General features: G+C 37.7%; 1 protein-coding gene and 1 long non-coding RNA gene across 2 annotated transcripts in view; one reads left to right on the top strand and one right to left on the bottom strand.

Moving 5' to 3' along the window:
• The window catches only part of bcl9 (BCL9 transcription coactivator), a 139,516-nt gene that overhangs the window by 52,942 nt on the left and 61,360 nt on the right, over positions 1-25,214 (top strand). The window lies entirely within an intron of this gene.
• LOC135785837 (uncharacterized) lies at positions 11,322-25,195 on the bottom strand. The gene is made up of 4 exons (XR_010546722.2): positions 24,560-25,195; positions 13,908-14,021; positions 11,585-11,693; positions 11,322-11,491 (listed from the first exon to the last, which is right to left on the bottom strand). It is a non-coding gene; the product is annotated as an uncharacterized lncRNA (long non-coding RNA).

Below are 25,214 nucleotides of genomic sequence, written 5' to 3'. Positions count from 1 at the left end.
ATAACTTAAGGAATCAGGCACTTTTTGGTTTAACAACTATGCACATTGTTTACGTTAATGGACAGCTACATGACACACTGTAATTCAAGACATTTTCGTTATTGGATCTGTCTGGCACTTTAAAGCCACATTGCATACTAATCAAAAATCATTTTCCTTATCCACAACTGTAACTTGAGCTATTTACAGACAAACTACTATTGTTTTCTTTCTTTATCCTTCATGCCATTCCAGCATCTACGCAGTGGCGGAGCCAGAGGGGTGTCCAGGGTGGCACTGGACACCCCTGACAGGTCACTGGCCACCCCGTGTGCCACCCCAAATTTAATGCGCTACTTTCACTTAATCCCTATGTTTATTTTCGACGTGCGGCAGCGCAGCACATTGTTAAAAACATTATGAATATTAACCCTCCCTGCGGTCGCGGCGCAAACTCTTTATTTTTCAATCACTGCGCAAAGAGACTTGGATTACTCTGCTGATTTTGGACATACAGATATTATTTATACATCATTTAAAACGTTAAGGTGTCATTTTTTGTATGTCTATAAAAGCTGAATGTTGTGCTTTTCACAAAATTAAGAAAATATACATACTGCGCTTAGATTCTGTTATCTCTCCATCGTGATGTCTTTTCAAAAACACGTCAGAAAAATTACTGTAACTTAACGAATACTTTTCATACCATCAGAAGATAAATGTCATGTCTACATAATTGGAATCTCTTTAAAATGATGTAAGTGAAGTCGTACTTGCTAATACTCCATGATTTCACCGTATGGTGGAAGTGTGGTAATTTTCTTGTGGACTGAATAAAGTCTAAGATTGCCAATTCTGCTTACAACAAAACCCAGCACCATGTTTTCATTCTTGATGTGATCTTTATAGGCTACTGTATGATTGTTAATTCGACTGGATTGCCACATTGAACTTGAAAGAGCGTTGCGCATATCCGATAGTGCGCGTGCACAGCAAGAGCTTACGCCTTCATGCTCGCAGCTTCGCGTCTTTTTGGTTTAAACGGACAAATGCTCATGTCAAAATAGCTGTCTTGGTGATTTTCATACTAATCATTTGGTTACTGTACGTCTTAAACGAATAAACATTGTATTGCATTCGGTCTTAGCCTAACCTGTTGAAGTCTCTCTGTCATTAAAGTTAATTAAATATCAAAAGAAAAAAGAAAACTTTTGCATCTTCTGTATCTTCGTAAATAAAGATTAATCCAAACATCCTTTGTGTTGAGCTTTGCTATTTGAAGTAAGTTTAAGGTTTATCATGGAGTTTAGATTTCCTGATCTTTTGCTTCATTAAAGGGATAGTTCACAAAATGAAAATAATTTTTACATCCTTATGTTGTTCTAAACCTGTACGAATTTCTTTTTTCTGATGAACACAAAAGAAGATATTTTAATAAATGATGGTATGCACACAGCTGTAACCATTGACTTCCATAGTAGAAATAAAAACAACATAATGGAATTCAATGGATATACCATTAATTGTGTGCTTACCATCATTTATCAAAATATCTTCTTTTGTATTTATTAAAATAAAATACAGGTTTAGAACAACATAAGGGTGAGTAAATGATGACAGAATTTTCATTTTTGGGTGAATCCCTTTTACAGACAGTAAATCAGATGTAAGAAATACAGTAGAAAGATTTTATTTAGATTGGTTATGTTTACATCTAATGCGATCAAAAGATTAATTTATGCTTTCTTGATACATGGTTACACATCATTTTCTTTTATGGACTATGGACCCCCTAAAGTAGCTTTGGCCACCCCCTGGTCACCCCATTAAAAAAATTCTAGTTCCGCCACTGCATCTACGGCTATACACTGTAAAAAAATTCCGTAGAAATTACAATGTTATTGCAGCTGTGTTGCCGGTAATTTACCGTAGATTTACATTTATGTTATTTACTGGCAAGAGTTTGTTCAAAGTTAAATAAATTTTAAATATTAACAAGTCTTTATCTTTACAGAATAAAACTATACAATTACAGCCTCATGCAGAGCATTTTTGGAACCAGAAATCATCATCAACCTTTTTCTGTTTTTTGCTTCAGATTTTGTTTCCCAGAATGTTTTGCTTGATGCTGTTTTTTAAGTTTTACTCTGTAAAGATAAAGACTTGTAAATGTTTAATGTTCATTTAACTTTGAACAAACTCTTGCCAGTAAATAACATAAATGTAAATCTACGGTAAATTACCGGCAACCCAGCTGCAATTTCTACGGAATTTTTTTACAGTGTATTCATGGCGAGAACTGGTTGATCCACACAAGTTTATCCATACAAGTTAGGGGAGAGGCAATTTGGTATCTCCAATTTCTTTGTTGGTTTCAATTTGACATAGCAGATCTGCATCATGTTTACTGAATCGCCAGTTTGAAAGTTTGAAAGAAGCAACTTTTGGTCGAAATTGTACAGAAGCTGAAAACATGCACATAAACTTCATGGGACTGCAAGAATTCGGAGGGGATCTCATCTTGTTACAGACTTAATTGATTTCAGGTGTGAGACGAGACAAAAGCAAACGTGGTGGTTTGGATGTTGTTGACCAATACGGCTAACTCAGGGCATGTCTCAACAATACAAACTGTCTAGGTTAATCCAATATACCCAATATAGTCTGGCTGTGGGTAACCCACTTTTAGCCAAATAAAACTTTGAATTTGAAACTTGTATAGCTGTATAGCTCAGTGGTAGAGCATTGTGTTTGCAGCGCAAAAGTTACACTCGGCAACCCGAGTTTGAGTCTTGGCTCGGCGTCTTTCGTCGGTCCTGTTTCCCTCTCTCCACCCAGTATAGTTCCTGTCTCTCCTTACTGTACTGTCAATTAAAGGTAAAAAATGACCCAACCTCCCAAAAATTGGTGCCTTGTTTTAGCCTAGACATTTGTGCTGTGTTTAGACGAATATTAGATGTCTTTTAAATGCAAAATTGCTTCCTGGAAACTTTAGTAGCTTAAAACACAACTTTGGTTCATTTGAAAGGCTATTAAAGGGACACTCCAGTTTTTTTTTTTAAATATGCTCATTTTCCAGCTCCCCTAGAGTTAAACATTTGATTTGTACTGTTTAGGAATCCATTCAGCTGATCTCCGGGTCTGTTGGTACCACTTTTAGCATAGCTTAGCATAATCCATTAAATCTGATTAGACCATTAGCATCGCGCAAAAAAATAACCAAAGAGTTTCGATATTTTTCCTATTTAAAATTTGACTCTTCGGTAGTTACATCGTGTACTAAGACCGACAGAAAATTAAAAGTTGCGATTTTCTAGGCAGATATGGCTAGGAACTATACTCTCATTCTGGCGTAATAACATGGCTGTAACATGGCTGCAGAAGGCACAATAATATTACGCAGCAGCTGAAAATAGTCCCCTTAGTAACTTTCAATGGCTGGGTACTATTTTCGGGCAGTACATAATATCACTGCAGCCATATTACAGCAGCAAAGTCCTTGATTATTACGCCAGAATGAGAGTATAGTTCCTAGCCATGTCTGCCTAGAAAATCACAACTTTTAACTTTCTGTCGGCCTTAGTACACGATGTAACTACAGTTTTTTAAAAAGGAAAAATATAAAAACTCTTTGGTTATTTCTTAGCGCGATGCTAATGGTCTAATAAGATTCAATGGATTATGCTAAGCTATTCTAAAAGTGCTAGCGCCAGACCCGGAGATCAGCTGAATGGATTCAAAAAAAGGTAAAAATCAAAAAAATGTTTACTCTAGGGGAGCTGGAAAATGAGCATATTTTCAAAAAAGTGGAGTCTCTCTTTAAGATAACATATATGTAAAATATTTGTTAGCACTATTTTTATCACCAAAGACATAATTTTTACTCAGTCTGAAAACCTAGCTAATGTCATTTTTAGTGATTTACAGCAACTCATATTACATAACGTACAGAACATTCTGTGAAAAAAATATCCTTAATATATTTAATATTTAAAATAAAACTTTTTTTGGTACCATAGGAATGAATGGAGCTAGGCTAAATGCTAACACATTAACAACGCGCTGTACAGTGCACGCATTGAAAAAAGATAGGTATGTATTAATTCGTCTAGGTTGAGGTAATAACATAGTTTAATATGGCAAAAGGGTAGACTATTCCTTTAAGGCATTCTGGTAAACTCTGATAATTTCATTTGACATCAAAATGTATTTGCAAAATGGTATCAGACTTTGGACCCCACTAAAACACGCAAAAATATATTTTAATTAGGATACTGTTGCTTTTATATCACGTTACATTCCTCAGCACAAAGTGTTCAGGTGGAGAACTCGTTGGCCTTTTTTTGGTAGATGATTTTCCTGCTGTGTGCGTTTTTTTTTTTTTTGCTGGCCTGGGATCTTCCTATTAAAACAGAGGCTGTATTGTCAGGACATGTGACTCTTAAGTGAAGAAGAGGCCAGGAACGAGAGGAGTAAGTGAGCGTCCTGTTTTTTTTCTCTTCATAGCATCCAACACCCCAGTTAGATAAATGGGGACCAGACGCTGAGGAATTTGAGGAATGTTATCTGGTGCCAAAACTATTTAAAGCAATATTTTATTAGGGGTTTTAGAAAAGAACTTGCATTTCTGGCTTGTTTTACAGTAGCCAGACATCAAAAACAGGCACTAATAGTTGCCACAAATACGCTATTTTGTATCAGGAACCTCACAAATTGTGCGCCTAAATTGTTCGAAACGAAAACGTCTGTAGAATCCAACCCATAGCTGTATATTTCAACTGTCTTATGAATTCATGACTGTTTGGTAGCCAGCATTGACAGTGTTGCGGTCGTATTTCACTACTCGTTCTAACAGTGACAGCACATTGATTCTCTAACTAAAGAATGATGGATTGCGGTTACATGCAGGTCAAATGGTTCCTTATTAAAGCTTATGAGCTGCTGTTGTTGTTATTGAAAGTAGCTGTTTATTCACCGTTCAGGTGTTTCATGGAAGCAGACCTGAATTTCAGACAGTCACAAACATGTACTTTAAATTTTGGTTCCTCAAAGTGTCTAATAAAAGAAACCAGCATATTTGCATATATTTGTCTCTCTTTACCTAAGGTCATTGACCCATTTGGTGTTTAATGAGAGTTGATTGCTTTATTAATGATGTGTAGTGAACATTGTTAACCCTAGTCAGAATGGTTGACATTCTTCTTTATACAGTATGCACAAAATTACAATCTTGAAAATAAAGTCATCAATGTGAAAAACCAACCTTTATTTTTAAGAGTGTAAAGCACCGTGCTGCTTTCAGGTCGTGTTTGAATGATAGTATTTGTCAAATGGGTGTACATGAATGCAGTTGGGTGACTCTCACGAAATCCAGTCTCCATTCTCTCAAAATCTGTGTCCAGCATCAGAATAAAAAAAAAACTTGAAGCCAATTTTTTTTCACATATAAGATTTAGGTCTGAACTTACTATTACCATTAATTTTAGAGGATTTAAAACATATTGCCTATATAAATATTTAATTTTTTTTGATTATCATTATATTAAATCCTCTAAAATTAAAATTAATAAAAAAGTATCATTACCGCAACATGATATTACATTAAATATATGCATTTACAAACTCATGTTTCAGTAATGAAAACTAAAAAGTTACAAAATTTCCACTTTTATCTGGAGATAAAAAATAAGAACTGCTTACCTGGTAGCCACCTTGAGTGTCACAGTCAATTATGTCCCGTCCAACAATTTATTTTTGAAAATGTTAGTTCCTTGAGGGCTTAAACAATGACTGAAAATTGTTGCGGAGGATGAGAAAATTGGTCTTGTGGTGCCAGAATAAGTCACAGAGTTATGTGAAATTTTCAAAATGGCTTCCTTCTGGTAAGTCATTACAGCTCTGATTGACAGCGCTGTGTGCTGACTTTTTGATTCGGCTGTATCGATCAACAATCATTGGCCAAACTAAATTTTTTCATCATTCCCTGTGGCACCACAAGAATAACGAGCTATGTTGATAAAGCATCTTTTCACATGGACTGTCCACCTGCTGCCTTTTACTTTGTTAGCTTTAGCTTTTGCGCTACAAACCTTCTGTATTTGTCGCAAACTTAGAGGAAGGAGAAATATATGCTTATATGCTGGCGCCAGCATAAGTCACAGAGTTTAGTGAAATTTTCAAAATGGCTTCCTTCTGGTAAGCCATTACGGCTCTGATTGACAGCGCTGTGTGCTGGTGGCTCGACTTATCATTCAGCGCTGTGGGGGGAAAATGCAACTGCTGCTGTTACCGAGCCAGTCAAAGCAGAGTATAATGATACACCCCTGAATGAATTATAACGCCTCTCGTGAGCCTGGAAAAAACACAGGCGGTCTTATTACGCACGTTTATGCAAAGCAAAAAGATCTAAATATATTTGATCAGTCGTAAGTGTTTATATATATTAAACCTTTATTGCTTCTCAAACAATTTGTTCATTTTTGTTAGGCTCATATTGCCTTGAATGCTTTTAAAAAAAAAACTAAACAATATTTGTTAGCCCTGTTGCAGAGCAGTATCTGACATAAAAACAAAATTTAAACCTATTAAGAGGCGCCATTCAATTTACATGTGTGCATAAATATTGTTTGCTTTGCTGGGAGCTCAAAGATACAGTTCACCGCTCGCCTCCTTATTACTGCAGCAGTAGGGGATGTGATGACAGAAATAGTACACTGTGGAGACATTTCAGTATCTCAGAATGGAATCAAGCCACACACACAGACACATACATATTAGCTGGGAAAGAAAATACATGCACACATGAGAAAGAGATACTAAGTATGAGAACGAATAAGACATCAGAGAGCATCGGAGAGAGAAAGAGGTGGTTGGTGTGTATGGTTGGATGTGAGGTGGTAATAAGGAGAGACGTTTCAGTCTGATACCCTGAGAACTCAACTCTCCTCATTTACCCCTCATTCTCTCTCTCTTTTATCCCTTCCCCCTCTACCGATATTCCTGTTACCATACCAACACAGCGCTCCGCTTCAGGACCCTGCTGGACTGACGCTGTTGGACTCAAAACACTAACCGCAAACTCTAGTAAAGATAATGCAGTTAAAGTGTACTGAACAACCTATTAGTGAACTATACACTAAAAAAGTGAACATTATACTGAGAAGTACGATACACTAAATATAGTATAGATGTCCACACTAGGGTAATATGGAAAATGAGTGTGCACTGAACATGTACAAAATAGAAGTGCACTAATAAATAGAATAAGGAAGTGTATGCCGTACTAGTAAATGTTATATAGAAGTGTACACTAGGGGTGGACAGCATGATTAACAACCTACGAGTAATTTTACTTCACGGTAATAATGCATAGTTTTTCTAAGATAAATTTGTTTGCGTTAACAGCAATTTTCTGGGATAGGATCAACAGACTGTGCCACTTAGCCACTCCTACTTATATATATTCCCACGATATAACACTTTACACTGTATTTCATTGCACAGGGTTCTCACACCTTAGTTAACTTCAAATTCAATGACCTTTCAAATACTTTCCAGGTCCTATACCCTCAAATTCAAGGACTAAATGTGGGGACACATTTCAAGTGAGAGTAAGGTTACATCGTGTTACCTTTTAAGATACATTGTTACAGTTCCCTTTCAAGGGAACTCGCGCTGCGTCACTGCGGTGACACTTTGGGGACGCCTCCAGGTGTAAGTGCGTCTGAATGTGTATATCAAATTCAACCAATGGTGAGGCTTAATGACAAAGACAGGGTGATGCGGGAGCCAGGAAGTATATCGCTATTGGAAAAACATTGCCAAGGACTGCGTTACAGGGACGCTGGAATATGGCAAGAGAGACGCAGCGTCTCGTTCCCTTCTCAGGGAACAACAATTACATACGTAACCAGAGACGTTTTCATGTGTCAAACACAACTATGCAAAAAAGTATTTTGTTAAGAATCAACATTCGCATACAGAATATATAAGCATTTAAAGCGAACAGTTTAGCACGTGTGCTTAAAAAGTTTTTTTTCCAGAAAACGTCTTGCATAAAATAGATTCAAGCACTTTCAATGACCTGTATCTATGTATGTATACTTTTAAAAACTTCCAAGGGCCTTAAAATTTTCCCCCAGATTCACAAACTTTCAATGATTTCAAGGACCCGTGCGAACCCTGAAATTGCAACAGTAGTCACTAGTCACCTTTAGTCTACTTTACACCAATAAACAGAATGAGGATGTTTGCATTACACTAGTCAAAACAACAGTGGTGGCCAGTGACTTATTTTTCAAGGGCGCCCGATGTGAAGCTCATTACTTTGTAAATATGTGTTCGTTGCGTTATGTAAACTTATGTGCATCATGCTTGACATCAAAATACGAGCATGCTGCAGACGCATCGAAGGGGTTTATGATAAAAGAGACGCTCACGTTTGCCAGATCCTCGCTTAAAGGCGGGATGCATGATCTCTGAAAGCCAATGTTGACATTTGAAATCAGCTAAACAAACATGCCCCTACCCCAATAGTATCTGGACCTTCTTTTGATAGACCCACAAATATGCAACCCAGGCAACGATGTTGGTTAGTAGACACTCCCCTTATTGCTGATTGGCTACAAGTGTGTTTTGGTAGTCGCCCCGATTACCTTTTCTAAAGTGTTTTTCAAAAATCATGCACCCTGCCTTTAATCTCATACACTGTAAAAGGAATACCTAAATCTAACTTATAAAAATTGAGGTAAGTGGCTGCATTGGATGTTTTAAGTTGAGTCAACTTGCAGCCTTTTTTAAGTATAATAAACACTGTGATATTACTTAATACAAACGCAACAAAATTAAGTTGAGATAACTAATAGTTCTAGTATTACTCTATTTAGTTTAATTTACTTTTCTTGGTACAGTTAACTTTTTTATGGTTTGTTGTTGTTTTCATAAACATTGTTTTAGACTTCATCTTTCTGTGAGATGAGGGCACAAATTGTTTATTCAATCAACGCGCCCACCCAGAAACTCTTCTAAATCTCGAAGATAAATGAACATTAAACACCAAAATATCTTTCTTTTTAGTTAAAAACACATAAAATAGCGTTTAGATTTCACTGTCCAAATGCATTCCCATGCAAAGCATGCTGGGAACTACGAGTCTACTGCCTAGTTAGCTATGCTTACTAAAATCATTCATGTAGGTCAACACAAAATTATTAAGTTAATTTCCTTCTTACAAATTTAAGTGGATTATACACGATAAAATAAAGCTGAATTTACTCGATAAAGTGTTCATTTAGATCTACTCAAATTATTCAACTTTTTATGTTATTTTAACTCAAATTTTGATGAAAAAAACTATAATACATTTTTTTTAATATAATTTACTCATTTTATCTTTGTTAAATCTACTAAGGCACAGAAACACTTTTTACAGTGTATGCAATCAGAGCTTAGTGTTAAGTGAGTGTCGTGCGAGTATTTTGTGAACTTGAGTGTTTCTTTTATCATAAACCCTTTCGAAGTGTGTGCAGCAGGCACTTATTTTGACATGACGCATGATGCACATGGTTAACATGACGCAACGAACACATATTTTGACATGACGAGCAACACACATGAATTTCGAATTTGTGCCCCTCATTAGAGAAGTCACCCGCCGCCACTGCAATACAAAATGCAATACAGTAAACAAGCCGTATGTGCTTATGCATGTATGTGTGTGTTTGTTTTCCCTAATTATTCCCGAAGAGCTGATCATTGCATTCAAAGCTATATCATAGCGAGTGATGGATTCAAGGCTGTACACACACACACACACACACACACACACACACACACACAGCAGGTCTGCGTCTAGAAAAAGATTCAGTGAGCTGAACACACAATCAAGCTGTTAGACTCTGTGAACAGCAGGGAGTTTGTGAGGACAGAATCTACCGCTGTGTCACTGAGAGGGACACTTCACTGGAATTAACTTCGGCTTCATGAGAATACCAAGAAAAAAACTGCGGTGACAATAATGCCATGGGCACTTGTTCTCTTTCTTACACAATATGTGTGTATGCGTGGGAGCGCATTGATTCTGTCGTTCCGTCCTGAAACCTACTGAGAAGCATACATAGGCGACATTTGTTAAGGCATCACAGGCGCGCTCCCTGTGTGAAAACTATTCAAGAGTAAGAGGCAAAAAAGGTCTAAGCCACCACTCTGCAATCCCATAATGCAATGTGGGTAAAAACATTCAAGATGGCAGACAAACAGAGAAAAATATTGATTATACATTTACAAAAGAAGTTTCACTTATTAACAGTTGACTACTGTACTGAATATTTGTTGGTGCTTTGCAGCATCATGCTTGTTTTATGTCACGATGCTGTTACAAATTATTTTGTCTGGAAAAGTAAACAATTCCGTGGGTCATATCTGATCTGTGCCAATTGAGTCACTTCAAACAGGCAATCTAAATTTGGCCTACTAGAGTTTACACATTAAGAGTTCTGATATTCAAAGGAAATAGGGCATAGGGATGATCACTTCCGATTGAATTTTATCCACTCTGTCTGTCTTACATTTCCAGTCTTCCGAATGAAAAAGTATAAAACAGGAGATGGCAGAGTAGGACATAGAAAAGCCAAGAGGGACAGAGAGAGAAAGCATAAGGATTGAGAGAGTGAGAGAGAGAGAAGAAAGTCGGTCAGACCCCCCTCCAAAAGAACAAGAATGCAGGGAGTCTGGTTAAGGAATGTAGAATGAGTCTCAAGGGGTAGGAGTATAGTCTAGATGTAAACACTGTTTATGTGTGTGTGTGTGTGTGTGTGTGTGTGTGTGTGTGTGTGTGTGTGTGTGTGTGTGTGTTTGAGCATGTGCGCACATTGTAAAGGTTTGAGTGTGCTGTGAGTTAGCCTTGTGTGTCTTGCGTGCGTATATGTTGGTGTATTTTGAGAAAAGGGGCTTTTTAGGTAGGCCAGGGTAAGAAACGTCTTTGATGACAGCTATGGGCCAATGAGGTGATTTTATACCAGCCCTACTTAAACACCATTTCTATAGCGGTGATCTGAGACTTAATTCCATTCATTCGGTTAATTCTGGAACTTTCGGAACTATGGATAGCACTCGCAACACTATGGTCACACTAAGAACAATTACGGTGAGAAAATGTGTAGTTTAAATGCATTTCAAGTTGGTTTGGACGTGACTGCCAAATTAATACATGTAAAGATTCAAGTTTAGTTATAGCACTGTGTGTGGATACAAATCAGACATACTGATTCTCTGTAAGGATTTTAAGCAGGCGATCTGTTTGGGAACAGATACTTTTTTATTTAAAGTGACGGTTGGACCTTAATTGCAGGGAAAAACCCTCCAGAACAACCCGGGGCAGAACATGAGGAGGTGTCACGCTCAAGGAAACAATGATGACAGAATAGCACTAAAATTACGGTAATGATTCTCTGTTCCTGGATACACAACTTCTGTGCCCACAGCTTGGATCCTCAGCCATCCCTTAGTCAGGAACCTAAATATATTTACTTAATTTAGCCTTGTCTTAAAGGGATTTATTAAAGGGATAGTTCACCCTAAAATGAAAACACTGTCAACATTGACTCACCTTCATGTTGGTACGAACCGCAATGTCTTATTCCTTTCTTCTTATGATGCTTAGCAGAGCTGCTATTTTCCATTCAATGAAAAGGGGACATGCTCCAAAAAGGAAAAAGCTACATGAAAGTATGACAAAAGTAGTTCAGTAAGGAACGTATGCATTTGGGAGATGCTTTGTATACCTTTAGCACGTATGCATTGCACATATTCCTCAGATGTCATTCACAAAACGTATTTAAAGGACACCTATTATGCCCATTTTTACAAGATGTAATTTAAGTCTTAGGTGTGCCAAGAATGTTTCTGTGAAGTTTCAGCTCAAAATACCCTGCAGATCGTTTGTTATAGCATGTCCGAAATGCCCCTTCTTGGGTGGGAGCAAAAACGCACTGTACCTTTAAATGCAAATGAGCTACAGCTCATCATTCCCTTACCAAAGAGACTGTAAATACATTCTGAGACAATAGTATTTCACTATTGAAATATGCCAGAGGGAGTACAACTCACCGAGGGCGGAAACTTTGGTGATGCAGTACTGTTAGTGGCCATGGGCGGGGCTTTATCAATGTGATATCACATTAACAAGAGAATAAATACGGCATGTCTAATGAGACTGCTTTAGTTTTATGGGGAGTAAAAATAAAGAAGAAGGATTTTTTTCTTTTTAGGGTCGTTGTGTACCAATGCACATTTATGTCAAAACTATAAGTGGATTTTGCATAATAGGCCACCTTTAATCCCTTTTCCGACACAAAAAAATTTAACCTCAAACAAGCTTGTCTTCTGGCAGATAGATGTAATGAAGAGATAAATAAAATTTGAGAACTAAAGATGTGAGTAAATGATAACAGAAAGCTCATTTTGGGATAAACTGTTCCTAACTTTTAATGATTCGCATGCAAGTTTCCGCACAATTTGTAAGATCTCACCTTACAAGGAAACTTTATCTTGTATAAAATGAAATTAAAGGGATAGTTCGGCCAAAAATGATATTAAACCCATGATTTACTCACCCCCAAGCTGTCCGAGTTGCATATGTCCATCGTTTTTCAGACAAACACATTTTCGAATATTTTATAAAATGTTTTAGTTTTTTCAGTTGATTAAATGTAATGTTACGGGGTCCATGACCTTCAAGTCCAAAAAAAGTGCGTCCATCCTTCACAAATTAAATCCAAACGGCTCCAGGATGATAAACAAAGGTCTTCTGTGGGTAATCCGCCCGGTGTTGTTGTAGAAATATCCATATTTAAAACTTTATTAACGAAAATAAATACCTTCCGGTAGCGCCACCATCTTAGTCGCGTCCGCATTCAGGATGAGAGCTTACGCAGCCTACGGAGGCTACTCTGCTGCTGCTCTGTGCCCCGCCCTCCAAATTTGTGATAACGTCACTAAGAAAAGTGCATACACTACGCTAATACTCTCTCCTGAATACAGAGGAGTCTAAGATGGCGGCTCTACCGGAAGGTAGTTATTTTCGTTAATAAAGTTTTAAATATGGATATTTCTACAACAACACCACGTGGATTACCCTCAGAAGACCTTTGTTTATCATCCTGGAGCCGTTTGAATTTATTTTGTGAAGGATGGACGTACTTTTTTGGACTTGAAGGTCGTGGACTATGGGTGGACCCCGTAACATTACATTTAATCATCTGAAAGATCTAAAACATTTTATAAAATATCCGAAAATGTGTTTGTCTGAAAAACGATGGACATATGCAACTCGGACAGCTTTGTGGTGAGTAATTCATGGGTTTAATATCATTTTGGCCGAACTATCCCTTTAAGCCAATAAATTGTTTTGATAACATACAAACTTAAAGGAACAGTATGTAAGAAATTTATATCAATGAATCATAAAATGGTCCTGATATGTCACTAGACATTAAGAAATTATTTTCATTTCAAATACTTATATCACTCACAACAGTGGTCCGGCCAGGATATTGTCATTTAAAAAGTGGAGTTGCCGCCCTCAACTGATGTTTATGTTGTCATGTTGTGTATTGGCCACCAGTTGTGTTATTGCAATACCAGTTTTGGCCACAATCCTACATACTGTTCCTTTAATATTATAAAGTGCTAACATGTTGCTGGAGGTGAAATCTGTAGCCTACATCTGCTGGTCTGGGGTGGTACAGACCCTTAGGCAAGGTGCTTCGCTAAATTCAAACAGGGAGGGAAAAACTGTGATGTTGATAAATAATGGTTCGCATTTGTGGTTTTGATGTTATTTGTGGTAACACTAAGTAGTTGAAAAGGGGGCAAGGAACTCCAGAAGGACTGTGTGTGTCTGTAAAAGAGAGAGAAAGTGGGTGTCTTGCCTTTCTTGTAAGTGTGCGGGATATTTTTAGCCTGTTCCCTCACTGAGAGGGTGTGCTGCTCGAACATAATGCTTGTGTGTTTCGGAAACGATCTCCAGTGCTACAACTTTCACCCTGTAAACACAAACAGAAAAGTGCTCCCTTAAAATACCTAGAATACCATAGATTCAATGATATAATGGTCAACAATCGAATTTGGCTTGGTGGTCGATAAAAGCACTTTTTGACACTTTCGGCCGATAACAACTGTTCACCGATATCTCCTGTCAATCAAAAGAGAACAGGAAAATGTGATGAATGTGAGATCTGTATAAAGAAAATGTAAAGAAACATCACTTAATATTCAATATTAATGGTTATTATATGAATGCACAACAAACTATCGGTATCGGTCAATATTAGTCTGAATAATCGGCTATCGGTGAACACATTTTATATCATTGCATCTGTAATATAAAAAAGGTTGGCAAAGGGATACAAAGTGAAAACAACAACAACAACGTTCTATATAGAAATAATTTCTATTTGTATTTCTGTTGCACACCTCTAAGGCTAAACAAACAAAATATTACACATTAAACTAAAAAAAAAAAACTACATAAAACTGCACTTACATATATAATATCGCCAAAATGTTAAAATAAAATATTTTGCTTGTGTTCGAGTAAAGAAATGAAGTCAAATACATCTGGGATGGCATGAAGGTGACAATTAAGAGAAATTTTTCTAATAAAAAATCTAAGGTCCGAATAAGCACTGATGAAACAGCCAGCATGTTGTATCCACAACAGGCCAGTCAAAGCTTGTAAGAATTAACCTTCAACCTCATTTCCCTTCCTTGTTTAGGATAGTTAATTACAAGGGCCTGGCCAAGATCTCCCTATTGTCTGTGTGAGGGGTTCGGTTAGACAGTCGACTCATTTGTAAGCACTAAATGAACATTAATTCACAGACATGTCAGTGCGGGCCTTAAACGCACTGACGGCAAAGGTAATAACGATTCTATTTACAGTCACAAAGGTCTACAGACCGATGACCCCAACTGATGCCGTGAACCATAACTTTTATTCACTTGCACGTCTCCCTGGCTACATAAGCCCCGCCCCTACGAAGAGTTCCAGCCACACAGATGGTGCACTGATGGTCTGTTTACATCTTATTTGCATACAGAAATCTCTTGCCACTGTCACAACAGACGACTGCATCCGAGCTTCAAGTGCCAGAGATAACTGCAGGGGTGCTGTTCACTCTGTATATTTCAGACACGCAAGACGTACAGTTTACATATTTGCTGAAAGCTGTTTTTCTAATTGTTAGTTGCATTAACCGAACTGCATTCAGTGCCAGAGGACAGATCGCTTTGAAAATATTAGCGGTACAATATAAAGGATATGCAAGTAATGGTATTTTAGACTTTAATGTGTGTACAACTGTGTCAATTTTATGCCAGCTGTTATATATATATATATATATATATATATAGGGGAACCGAGACATATATAAACTAGGTCAATATGGCTGTGTATATATAAGGAGGTTTTGTCGGATGGTATTGATTTTCTAATTATATATCTCTTCTCAAAATAGCAGCACAATGGCTATTACTCTATAACAGCTGCTGCAAACCAGAGAAAGAAGAAACCTCATTGATATTCATACCACCGTTTATCATGGGGTCCGAAACCTGACAAAGAGAAATAAATGGACAGAAGTGAAAAAGCAACACTATTCACCTTAAGTGTTTGTGAAAATAGTTTTGCAAGATTTAGATTCAATAATATCTTTCACATATTAAGTCGAATGGTTTGAATGGTTTTATATGTCTATTTATGTTACCGCACCTTTAGAGGACTAAATAACCCAACGATTATTGTCTTGCAATTCCATAGTTGTATGTATTTCATTTAAACATCACCGTGCTTGTTTTTTCCATGCAATATTTCTTTGTGTCCATGCCCATGCCTGTCCAGCTCTTAAAAGACAAAGAAACCCATTAAAGTATTCAATATCAATCATATGCAACATTCCCATTCTTCCGAGTACACACAATAGCTTTTTGCCACCATTCACTGAAAATCTTTCCCTCCACCGCAAGCCTCAAACTAAATCTGTAGCTTTAAGGGCACGCTGTGTGTTGAATACACTAATTATGCAATTTGCATACATTTGCGTGTATATTAATATGCTTTGCCTTTCTGTGCTGAAAATAAGCTTAAGTGTATATGCTTTAGCGAGTCTCTGGTTATGGCTGTGGGTTTGACAGCGTGTATGTGTTTTTTGTATGTGTTCGGGCTCTTTTCCAAGCGACTCTATGGGGCCCAGCAGAGCTTGGACTGTTGCAGAGTGCTTGGGAAAAATCTCGCTGTCCTACAAGCCTAACAGACTTTTCTAAGAAGGGAATTCCAAAGTCCAGCATTTCCCGGAATGTTGCACTGAAGGCAGACTGCAGTCCATAAAGTTCTCCAATGACTTTAGGCACTGTTTGATTGACAGGTGTTGGCGTAGAACTTACTAAGTTAACATTATATTTACATTTATGGATTTGGTAAATGCCTACAGTGTACTCAAAGCATGCATTTTATCACCAAGTGTGTTACCGAGGAATCGAACCAATTACAATGCAATATCTTTCACAAGCTCAACGTGAGGTTACAATGTCTGATTGTGGTAGATGGAAGCTAGCGTTTAAGCAAAATTATCTAGGCTAACGACTGCGCCGCTCAATTATTTATCAGCCTCAACGTGCTCAGTCTGCGCAGTATTATAGACATCCTACTGGCTGGCTGGCCCGATGACCTAGTGACTGACTGGCAGCCGTGCTGACTGGCCCATTTGCCAAGGCATGCTGAGTCACGCTGCCTGTAGCTGGTCTGGAGAGACTCTCAAGAGCTGGTACCAGATCTGCAGGGAGGCACTTACGCTCATTCTAATGTGTATTGATGTACATTCGTGTTTCACTGATTCATCCTTTTTCTAAGCTTGCTTTAAAGATCCTGTGAAGTAGTTTGACGGGTGCAGTGTTAACATATTCAGACGAAAGGAAATACCGAACAGTTTTGCTTGAAGAAAAGCCAATAATTTTGATATTGCTGTACATTATATTTCAGCTTGTACTATGACGCTTTAAAAAGAAGTAAATTCAAGCCACTTTTATTTCACATTTTTTATGCAATTCGCAGATGCTTTTTTTTAAAGGTCCCGTCACACTGGACTTTGAGCATGTGTATATTTTTTGGACGTTATTATGAATATAGGTGGGAGCGGTTCGTCTATAAAAGATCTTTGGCTTTGTCCATTTGTGCTTTTCAGTAGAGAGACAGGTCACCAGTTTCTTACTAATCACATATCTCCATGTGATACAGATTCACAGGTCTGCAAAATATCATTGCTTGCGTTTCCTGTCTGATGCAAGAATGGAAGTCAATGGAATGCAAAGTCTAGTGTGATCACCCCTAAAGTGTCATTTTGGTTTGGGTCAGGTCGGGTCCGCTCACCTCAATTTGGCTTGATTAGCTTTTCCATCGAGTTTAGTAACACTTAGGAGTGGGAGGGATTATAGGCGTGTCATTATATTTGCGCAGCCTAATGCTGTGACATCATACAAGTGACAGCGTCGTTGTACAGTCCCATACATTCATTTATTTTTCAGTCCGCCACAAAATTAAGATTGACCTCCACAAATTGATGTTTGCACATCGCGTTTATTACTATCTCTGTCTCGCATGCAGTTTCTGTACAAACACCTGTGGCATCAGTTGACGTGCTCTGCTGAGCCTCATTTAATTTGCATTTAAGCATATATGTGAACATCGCAAACGTGCGCGTTGCGAATGTCACAAACTGCAAGTCTGGAAAAAAAATGGTATGGTGTTCCTGATTCTCAACCTGTGGATGTTTATCATCGCTAAAATGGAGTTTAGCAACTTATAGCAGAGCACAGATGACAACATATTTGCTCGAGAGAGCACAAGCTAGCACGAAGGTAAAGCTAATCTTTTACATGGCGCTGGTAGTGACGATTCTCTCAGACCAATCAGTGATCTACAGTGTTTTCACGTTACATTTTGGTATCAGCTAAGGTTGCTTGGAATCCCGACCGAGGTAGCACTAAAAAAAAAGTATCAGTTACTACGTACTGCAACCAGTGGAAAAGCTCAAAAAAGTAAGCTGACCCAAACAAAACCGTGGGGTACTACGCAATGGAAAAGCGCCATTACAGTGCATTACAATGTATACATTTTTATCATCTGTATCTGCATTCCCTGGGTTCGAACCCATGACCTTTTACACTGCTAATGACCTTTTACACTGCTAATGCAACCATCTACTAATGAGCTATACAGAAGCATTTGCTTCATGCAGTAGTTGTGCATTTATGTTAAATCTATATATTGACTATACATAATCTATACTCGAATATTCACGAATTTAAATGAGACTTCAAAGCAGCAAAACAGATTATCAGTAAATAATGACATAAATGTCAATCTTATGTGCACACAGAGCTTTTGCATGACTTAAAATAGGAAAATAGCACATAGGGCAGCTGTTTTATGATGCTTCGTCATTTTTTTGCAGTTTTACAAAACTGGGGCAGAATTTATTTTTGTGGTGTAGATAGATGCAGTATCATATTTCAGCAATACACACTGTCCAAAATAAAGGTAAAAAAGTGGTCTCTGGGACAGTACCCTTCAGAAAGGTCCTATTATGTTTATTTTGGTACAAATATGTGCCTTTGAGGTAACAATACATATCTTTAAAGTACCAGTATGTTCCTTTGAGCTACTAACATGCACTCTTTGGGTATTATCGTCCCAGTCACAGATTTTACTTCTTCCTCTGTGTCTTACTAAAGAAGGAAAACCAAAAGGATTTGGAGTATAGTGTGTGAATTTTATTTTCAGGCGAACTATCCCTTTAAATGTTTTGCTCAGACACAATACTCATAGTTCATGAATCTCCCCTCAAAGGTTTTGTGTTTGCTATGATTTAGGTTGTCAGCCCAGATCTTTAACCACCAAAACCATCTGAGTGATTAGAACCAGTAATTGGCCCAAAGGGCCACCAATTACGACGCCGAACCTCTTTAAGCCGATCACATGTTTCTGAATAAAAGAAAAGATGTGGGCATAAATGTGTTGTCGAATGAAGAAAACCTCAGTCTGTTTAGCAAACACCACAATGGCCTCCTCAGCCGCCCTGACAACCACAAAGCACTGCTATATTTCAGCAAACACCCACAGACAATTTCATATTTAAACACAATGAAAGACAAGTTAATGTGAGAAGGAAGCAAGAAGATGCAATAGAAAGTGTCTTGTCTGTGTTTAAGTGTTTACAGATCCATGGAAAATCCGCCAATGTTGGATTTGTGTTGGAAGCTATCTGTGCTGTGTCTAAAGGTGTACACCAGAACACAGGGACACCTGCGGCTTACCTGTGGCATAGGGGCTGGCGTGCAGGTAGACTGCGTGCCCTGGAATCCACCACCATAACCACATAATGACTGTATACCTGCCTAAACAGATGACGTATATAAACCCCCATCAACACAGCCTTGGTGGTCCAGTCCTCACCTTCTGGTGGGGACAAGCACATCCATTTCTGATCGAAGGGGGTAGTGAGATAAGATCGCATGGTTCAGGCAAAGGCCAAGACAGACTCATGTGGGTGTTGGAATGCTACGCCTGTTTGGATATCGGCCATAGCTGATTTACAAAAACTATTCCACCCAAAAATCCACTAAGCTTGTTGTCAGAAATGTATTTTAATGGCAGTTTTACACAAACTACGGGTAGCATCCCTGATGCCAGTGAGCTCTTCCAGGTGTCACTATTAAAATGATGTATTCTGCTGTATACTACTACAGACATAATCTCTATAGCTAGACTTTTGACTTTTGGCATAAAGCCTGGTGCATACAGTAGCCTATTCTGCAACTAAGTAAAAGCTCATTTAAATGATGTTGCAGAGTTTTGCAGGCAACGGCAGAAAAATTTGTGGAGGCCGTGCAACTTTGGTTAGTGTTTACCTCCATCTTGATGTAGTAAGCAAAAAATATTTCAGAGATATTTCAGTGCTCAAGAGACGGACAGAAAATCTGTATGAAATAGGAGGAATGATCAGGACATGTTGCAGGCCAGATTCAAACTGCATCACCCATTGAATCTGTTGCTAGCCTCTGCACCATGGCTCCAACCTCTTCTTATAGACGTCATAGCTGATCTAACTAACCACAGGCATTGTTAGAGCTCATACTAAACAAACGCGCTCGCCACTGTTTACCATGGATACAAGCGGGAAATGTTTTCTGTTACAGTGACAGTTTGTGCAACACAGTGAAGAATGAGATGGGGGTCAGTTTGTTTTGCAAGGACGGTCGTGTAGCAAACTCGAAAGATCTTCCGTCTGTTGAGACGGATACGACTGTGGCCAAAATAATCTTTCCATCAACCTACAGCCAAAAGTTAAAAAGAGATGAATGATGGCCTGCTTGTGCAGGAAGCAGTGAGAAAATTCATATTTCACTTTTGCCCATATTAATATACAATAAAAAAACATCTGGGTGATTCTCGCGAAATTAGACTTATGAGGTGTCATGAAACATTTAAAAAAAGTAAATGCTATCAAAATAAGAAGCATACATCTGTTCATGTACTAATTTGCACATGATTTCAAAAGACATCAAACAAACCAATTTTGTTGTTTTTCCACTTTTAAGGGAAATTTTTTCATTACCGCAACGTAACTGGATTTGGGTTCTTTGACATGGAAAATGTATAATTAAAATATCTAAAAAATGAAAAGCTTCAGAGCATGTTATACTATAAACATTTACAGTAAAGAAGTAAATGTAGAGACAATAATAAGAAATATAAATGTGTCCAAGACCAATTTTCTCATCCTCCGCAACAATTTTCAATCATTGTTTAAGCCCTCAAGGAACTAACATTTTAAAAAAATTGTTGGAAGGGACAAAAGTTGTTAAAAGTTGAAATTTTGTTTATCATAGTACCTAGACAACTTTCTAGTTCTCATTACCAAAACATGAGTTTGTAAATGCATATATTTAATTTAATATCATGTTGCGGTAATGATAATTTTTTATAATGATAATATAAAAATGTAAAAAATTCTATAGGAAATATTTTTTAAATCCTCTAAAAATAATGGTTATAGTAAGTTCAGACCTTAATCTTACATGTGCAAAAAAATTGCTTCAAGGGCTTTTTAAAAAATCTGATGCTGGACTCCTTTTAAGTCTGGATTTCGTGAGAATCACCCATCTATGCATCCATTTTCTAAAAAAAACATGAGCCCATAACACGTTCAAGTTTTTTTCACACACGTGCTATCATTGGATACATGATGGTGCTTGATGAAATCGTTTAATATTAAGTGGCATGTTAATGGCACGTTAATTGATGCCATTTAGCACATTTATGTGTTTAGTGCTGGTTAAGCAGTTGTGGTTGATATTTGTCCTGTTAGTGAATGATAAGACAGCAGTAATTTCAAACATTCACACAAGGTTCAAGCTGATTTTATCCAGAATGTCATTTGCGTTAATTTATCGGGGCAGGTTGTCACATCTGTTTAAATGTTAAAAAGATTCAGATGATTGATTAATTGCGCAATACAACTGTACATGTAATATTTTGTAAAGCTTGTGAGTTGCTTTACCGTTGTCTTTTAAGTAAAATGCCTCTTTCATCTGAATGAAGAAGTCTGGCTGTTGGAGTCTTAAAAGCGATCTCTGTTTCTGTTCTTTTATTCAACCAGATGTAACCAGATGGCAACTGACGGTTAAATGTGACACAATGGCAAGCCTGTGTCAAATCTTTATTCCAAAGGACTGCATTCGACTTTAAAAAAAGAATTCATTAAACTGATCTCAGATCAAGAGGTCTACAATATTGTCCACGCAAGTGCATATTTAAAGCATCTTGCTAAACAAGCTCAAAATGACAAGTTAAAAACTTAAAATGGTAAGTGTTCATGCTGCTTTCAAATGTTGAGTTAATTCAACCAAAAAATATTAGTTGACTTAGTAAAAATGTTAAGTCAACTATTTTTTATTTTAAGGCAGCACAAACACTTACTTTTTTAAGTAAGTTGAACCAACAATATATCATAAAGACATTTAAATATATCTATTGCCACCTTTAGTACATATTTTAAAGTATTTTATTGGCTTAAAACGCACCTTCACCTCTGTCCTACGCAAGATGTTTAATTCCACAAAGAAATAAAGTCTAATGTTTATCAAGGTAGTGTTTCATATTTACAATGTAACATCAGTTTAACACGTTGAAGTATGTAAACAGTGTCGTATGCTTCACACAGCAAAGGGGTAAAAACTTAACACTGTCATGCTTTCTCACCTGGAAGGTTGTTAATACATTTTTTGTCTAACAGCAGGGAAGCAGTGTTCGTACATATCACTGCTAGAGATAAAGCAAAGGATTGTCTGTTTTTCTCTGCTTTGTAACCTGGGGAGACCCAGTTTGGGACTCAGCAGTGAGTTAAAAGCAATTGCTAACATCATGGGGAATTGAGTACACCGCGGGAAGGACTCTGTTGTTTTTAGCTGACCCCCACCCCCTAAACCAAGGCAGTGGAATGACTTGGGTTTGTTGGTGGTTGTGATGGTTCAGGATTAGATTGGCAGCGAATGCTTGTGGTCCCTGGTGTCTCACCTCTTCTTTTCCTCAGCATTTAATATGCTGCAGTGTGAACAGAAGATACTGTCACCTCTGAGCACTTTTTTTACACATACATATACGCTGTTGTTGTTTTGCTGTCATAGAAATTAAGAGAAATGCATTTTTGTCCCACGCTATTTTAGGCTTGAATAAATAGCAATATCTGGTTGTTTAATAAGTAAATGTATTCCTGTTGTTGCGCTCGGCTCTTTTGAGCTTTTACTTATGAAATGCTTTCGCATTCAATCGCTCTCTAGTTTTGCTTCTTTAAGTGTTTTTGTTGTTAAAGTGTCCCGGTGGAACCTAGCGATATAAGGAATTGTGTTTTCAAAAGACTTGGACAGAACATCGAAGAAAGATTTTTGGATAAAAGCCTTGTAAAATGTTTGTATATTTTTGAAGCAGTGCATTCACAAATGTCCCTTTGGATGGCACCTGGACTATATCCCTAATTTTGCATCTATTAAATACTACAAATACCATAAACAGTTTAAGGATTTTGTTTGTTGCTGGCTGTTTGAACAGGAATTAAAGTTATACATATTTTAATTATTGATTTTAATATGCAGATTTTAAAGTAGTTGGTTTTAGCTGGTCTTCAAGCCTGGTGTTATCAGGCTGGTTTTAAAGGAAAACACCACTGTTTTTTAATATTTAACTATGTTCTTACCTCAACTAAGATGAATTAATACATACCTATCTTTTTTCAATGTGTGCACCTGATCTTTGTACAGTGCGTCATGAATGTGTTAGCATTTAGCCTAGCCCAATTCAATCCTTAGGATCCAAAGAGGAAAAATTTAGAAACCACCAAACACTAACATGTTTCCCCTCTTTAAAGACGGTTACATGAGTAATTACACAAGTAAGTGTGGTGGCACAAAATAAAACGTGGCGATTTTTTAAGCGAATAAAAAAGATAACTATATTGTATAGCGGAAGAACCCTTAGTTTGCAGCACTTCGACCTCGGTGCGCAGTAATATCATAACTTCTGACTACTCCCCCTCTCGCTCAAACTTCTGAAGTCAGGAGTGACGATGTTACTGCGGCAGAGGTCGAAGTGTTACAAACCAAGTTCTCTTCCACCATACAATGTAGTATCTGCAAAAAAAACGCCTTTTAACCGCGTTTTATTTTGTGCCACCATACTTACTTGTGTAACTACTCACGTAACAGTCTTTAAATAGGAAAAACATGGAAGTGTTTGGTGGCTTATAAATTCATCCCTGTTTGGATCCTAAGGAATGAATGGGGCTAGGCTAAATGCTAACACATTCACGACGCGCTTTACAAAGATTAAGTGCATGCATTAAAAAAGATAGGTATGTATTAATTTGACTAAGTTGAGGTAAGAACATAGTAAAATATTGAAAAACAGTGGTGTTTTCCTTTAAAGGGGTTTTAAAGGAAACCCAGCTGAACATCACCTTAGCCTGACTGGAAAACTTGTCCAGCTTTTCCAGGCTGAAAGGACCACCTTAAACCAGCTAAGATCAACTAACCTTCTTAAGCTAGATTTACATGTTTTTTCAGCATAAGAATCATAACTGACAATAATCAGAACTACAATATATAAAGCATTGCAACATAATACAGTAATCCAATCTGAGGGGACGTGAGCTTAAATATCACGAACGTTAATATAACGTTTAATGGTACAAAAGCATTTCTTAGTTCTTCTGAATTGGGAGTGAAATATAACCCTGTGTATATTTTGGTGAAAATGCTTTTTTATCAGTTGAAGCTTACAGCACGTAAAGGGTTGAGAAGGGTGTCTATAATTTCATAAACCTATGATTCATACCACCTAGGGATTACTTGAAGTGTTGTTTTACACCCCTCCCCTCACCTCTCCTGTCCACCAGAATATACGAGCATCACACATTAAAGTCTTTCCTACAGTAGTAACCTACCAAATAAAATGTTTATTAGTCATCATTACCTGCATCTGATCTGGTAAATCATTGCGGGAGTTTCGGAGCACCGTCCCCTCACATTGATCTCCAGCAGTCAGTCAGTGGTGCTCGACGGCGGCAAGTCAACCTGACCTAGAATTGCTACTTACAATATGGACTGAACCATCCGGACAGAGCGGGGGGAGGCGCGCACACAACAGCCGCGCTTGCTCGTTTGTGATGGAGGAAGCCATGTTAGTGCCGTGAGCTATTTTAATCACTTCTGATACATTTCTCACCGACGGTTGCTTTTCATGAGGAAAAGCCGTGATTATCACGTTATGAGGGGAGGAGATTGTTTGCGAAGCCCCGTCGTACGGAATCGGACACCCCTGCGTGCGTTTTTGTTGATCGAACCGCACACTTTTCACCATGAAAATATAGCGGCTTTTCCCAAACCACTGTACAGGAAGGCAATCCAAAGGATGAAGGAAATTCCCTAAGAGTATCCTTTTTTTTTTTTTAAAGAGATCGGATTATGCATTCAGCTTAGCACAACCATACATACAGGTCATTTCATATTATCGAATAACAAAAACAAAGCCCTACAAGTGGTCCGATATCTTTTATTGTGTATCAGAACAGACGTGGATTCGTATTAAACGTCTTTTTGTCTGTCATCGGACGGCTCGACAATGTTAC

The sequence above is a fragment of the Paramisgurnus dabryanus genome, chromosome 4, assembly GCF_030506205.2.
Source record: "Paramisgurnus dabryanus chromosome 4, PD_genome_1.1, whole genome shotgun sequence".
Taxonomy (NCBI): domain Eukaryota; kingdom Metazoa; phylum Chordata; class Actinopteri; order Cypriniformes; family Cobitidae; genus Paramisgurnus; species Paramisgurnus dabryanus.
This window is presented reverse-complemented; position numbering and strand designations above follow the sequence as displayed.